Source organism: Octopus bimaculoides, chromosome 8, assembly GCF_001194135.2.
Source record: "Octopus bimaculoides isolate UCB-OBI-ISO-001 chromosome 8, ASM119413v2, whole genome shotgun sequence".
Taxonomy (NCBI): Eukaryota; Metazoa; Mollusca; class Cephalopoda; order Octopoda; family Octopodidae; genus Octopus; species Octopus bimaculoides.
Window position 1 is genome coordinate 90,665,513 of NC_068988.1, and position 4,293 is coordinate 90,669,805.

The following is a 4,293-nucleotide window of genomic DNA, read 5'->3' on the forward strand; positions in this document are numbered from 1 at the left end:
AATTTCGATCAAAAGGGATCGCGGAAGATAGATAGATAGATAGATAGATAGTACAATGTGGGAGAGGGAAAGAGGTAGAAGTTGGACGAGAGCAGCAACCTCTGCGTGTGTGGCCAAGTTCAAACTCAATCATGTCTAAATGGAGTGTTGAGTGCATGTTTTTGTCTGGAACATTCTCAGCTCATCTGTAGCACTCGTCCCACTGGCTAAAGCCCAGAGCGATGCGAATAAAGGCCGAGAGACAATACGCAAGAAGGACAGAGAGGAGGTAGAGCATTAAAAAATGGAAGAGTATGGTGTGTATTAGAGAGAGGAAGAGAGACAAAGAGGTTAGGAAAGAAAATAATGAGACGTGATGGAGAGAAGAGAGTGTGAGAAGATCAAGGATAGAGTCTAGGTGACAGAATAGAAATCAAAGTGAGAAGCAGTAAAAACATGAGAGAGAGAGAAAGAGAGAAGTGAGAGAGTGTGTAAAGGACAAAGAGGGGCGTACAGAAGGATAGAAAAAAAAAGTGGGAAAAGATGAGCGGAAACAATGGTGAAAAGCATAAGACACGAACTAAGGTAAGGTGCAGAATTAAACAATAACAAAGCGTGTAGGTAGGAGATGGGGAGGGGCGGACTAAGAGCGGTTGAGTGATAGGAGGAAAAGAATGGAGAAAGAGTATGTGAATAAGAGAGGGACAGACCCAGAGAGCTTGAGTGACAGGAGGGAAAAGAATAGAGAAAGAGCACCAGAGCGAGGCAGAGGGAGAACAAAGAAGTTGAGTGATAGAAGAGATCAGAATGGAGAAAGAGTATGCGAACGAGGAAGGGTTCAGCGGGGTGAAAAAGAAAGAGAAAACAAGACCGAGAGAATTGAGTGTTTAAGATAGAGAAGTAGGGAGTTAGAGGGAGATTAGGAGTAAAGAATAAGAGAAAAGGAGAGCAATAAGAAAGTGACGCATATAAAGTGATGGAAAAAGAAAGATAGGGAGAATAGTGTGAGAGAGGGGTTAATTTGAACGATGCAAGCATTTGAAAGAGAAAGAGACGAATCGTCAGAGCCGTGAGAGAAGTATAGAGTGAAAAAGAAATTGCAACAAAGAGAGTGAGAGCATGAAAAACATAGTAAGAGAGAGATAAGATATTGAGCGATAGAATTAGTGTATTAGAGATGGAGAGTGTGTGCTAGTGGCAGAGAGGGAAAGAGAGCAACAGAGCAGCTGTGAAGGAGAGTTAGGACGAGAAAATCTGAGTGAAACGGAAGGCAAAGCGACGTAAGTGTATTTCTATGTATATATGTATGTGTATGCATCAGTGTGTACATGTGTGTGAGTGTGTGTAAGCGTGAAAGAGAAAGGGTGGGGGGGAAGCCTAAAGATGGTTTTAATGCAAAATGGAACAATATTGCTTTTTTTTATTTATTGGCACAATACCTATAATTTAGGGGTGAGGTTATAGTTGGTTTTCTCGACCCCCAACTCTTTAAATAATGCTGTATTTTATCGATTCCACGGGAAAAAATGAAAAGCGTAGTTGGTTTCAACGGAATTTGAACAAAAATATATTACAACTGGATATAAGAGTGTGAGTGTGAGCAAAGGAGGGAGTTAGAGTTTGTGGAAAGCACAAGCATGTGTGTGTGTGTGTGTGTGTGTGTGTGTGTGTGTGTGTGTGTGTGTGTGTGTGTGTGCGCGAGTAAGAGCAAGACAGTGAGACAGAGGAACTGAGTGGAGAGAAATGGATACAGAAATGGAGAGCGTGGAGAGAAATGGATACAAAATGAAGAAAATTACAGTGTCACAGAGGATAAGTGAATGAGAGTAAGGGCAGTTACGGCTGCTTGTGTGAGAAATACGGCAATCGAAAGCTGAACAGAGACAGTAATAATGTATGTTTGGTGTAAGTGAAGGGTGGTTCGATTTTGTAAGAGATATCTAGAAGATAGAAAATAATAAAGACAGTAATAGTGTGTATAGGAGTGAGTGAGAGAAGTGAGAGTGTTGCCAAAACAGACAGAGAGACAAAAGAGAATAAAAGAGTGTGCAAATAGAGAGATCAAGTGAAAAGGTGTTTGACTGAAAGAGGCAGAGACAGCCAGTGGGGGAAGGAATTGAATCATGTGTGTGTATGTGTGTGTTTGAGAGAGAGAGAAAGAGAGAAGAGGGGAAGGGAGAAAGACAGACAGACAGATTTAGGATTAAAAGTGGGGAGAGAAACTATCACATATGTAAGAGAGAACGGTGTGAAAGAGAGAGAAAGAGACTGAGACAAATGTGAAGGAGAAACAGTGACAAATGTGTGTGTGAGGGAAAGAGGGAAGGAGGGAGGAAAAACACAAAGTGAGAGAGAGAGAGAGAGAGAGGAGCAGTGGTGGGGAGAGAAACTGTATCACGAGAGAAAAAAAAACAGAGAGATGGAGACGGGTGAGAGATAATCTAACAAATATATGTGTAAGGGAGGAGGAGAGATAGGGAGGGAGAAAAACAGAGAGAGACAGAAATGGGAGCCAGAGTATCATGCAAGTGTGAGGGAGAGAAAATAGAAAGAGACTAGAAGTACTATGAGAGTGTCAATGTAAGCGTGTAAGCATGTGTATCCAGTTGGAGACGTAGTGGAAGTAGTTGTGGTGATTGAAGTGGTGGTGGTGGTGATCGGCCAACACCGGCCGTTTTCAGTCTGTCGTTTATTACCCAGCTGCACGCTGCCAGGTAAGAAGCTCCATAGTTACATTATTACTGTTCCTACTACTGCCACCAATATTTGTATTATTATATTTTAGCAGTGTTAGTTGTTGCTGTTGTTATAGTTCCTCCTCCACCACCAACACCACTAAAAAACGTGACCTATCTATCACCAGTCATCAATTACCGTCTGAACGTCTATTACGCGCACCTTAGACGGCGTCGACCATACACGTTCCTGTTCAGAAACCATATAATATACATACATCAGACAGGTGTGTGTGTGTGCATATATCTATATATATATATTATATTCGCTAGCTTGAAGGCGGCGGTACCCCAGCATGGCCGCAGTCCATTGACTGAAGCGAGTAATAGTGTATCTTGTATGTGTTGTTTTTGTCATCTACCTTTCGTTTCCATTCAGTCTTCGTCTTTCATATCTGTCTATTTATCTATCTATCTATCTATCCACACACACATACACACACATAACAATACATATGTGTCTGTGTGTATATCTCTGCATTTGTTGTTTACAAATACAGAGAATTAAATATTGCTTATATTGAAAACCTTGGCTGTTAATGTAAACATGTTTTTGAATGTGTGTTTGTGTGCGAAAAAGTGATGTATAAATATACGTGTTTAATGTATGATGTTTGAATATACATATATATATATTTGATTATGTGTATACAACGCATCTGTGTGATTTAACCCCGTTCTGCATTTGTTTACGTGTGTAACTGTATGCATCAATTTTGCATTCGTATATATTTGTATTTGCATGTGTGTTGAGTGACCAAACCTATAATCCAATGCGTTCCATTCAAGACCATCCTGTCATTTTGGGACTATTTAGGAATACATTATCCAATGTGTTCTTCCCGTTATCAAGACAGTAAGTCATGTTTTGAGAGAGATTTGCTTGCTATTTTCACCATGTCGGGTCACGAAGAAAAAGCATAATAGCTAGGTTATACTTAGGTGATACAGAATAAACATGCATTTTCCGTAGCTGTAAATTGTCTAACATGTCTTTACACACACGCAAACACAGACACACACAGATGTAATTGGTTTGACCATAACAATATATAGGCCTTCAGTAGTCGAACTGAATTTCGGCCAGTTACATATACATAGTATTTCGTCTGCCAATTTGTGAGTTTGCACACACACACACACATATACCTAACTGATTGTGTGCACTCTCTATTGCAATACAATAAGCGCACTACATTCATGCATGTATAGGCATATACAACAGCATATATGTAACTACGTTTTCCAGAATTTAAATTGTCAGTGCCCCAGCATGTCGTCTGTAGAATAGCTGTATAAGGTTGTGTGAGTTTGTGTATGTATATCTATATAGGAGAAGCTAATCCCTGTATATTTATGTATATATATATATATATATATATGTGTGTGTGTATAAATATGTGCGTATATATATATATATAAAACCTCCACTTTTACCCGCTCCCATTGATTGCACCTAGTATAGCACTAGTGTAGCAATAATTGGGTACCCTCCCAGCAGTATACTGGATAGATACTATCCCTTAGTGGGTTGTACCCCCAACCCCTAACTCTCTCACGTTATATATATATATATATA

The 4,293-nt window shown here is 39.9% G+C and overlaps 1 protein-coding gene across 1 annotated transcript in view; it reads left to right on the forward strand.

The window, feature by feature from the left end:
- The first annotated feature begins 2,573 nt into the window (after window positions 1–2,573).
- The window catches only part of LOC106878548 (TLC domain-containing protein 4-B), an 87,641-nt gene continuing 85,921 nt past the window's right edge, over window positions 2,574–4,293 (forward strand). Inside the window, exon 1 of the mRNA XM_014927793.2 lies at window positions 2,574–2,693. The gene's annotated coding sequence lies outside the window, so the exon portion shown is untranslated. The remainder of the gene's footprint in view (window positions 2,694–4,293) is intronic.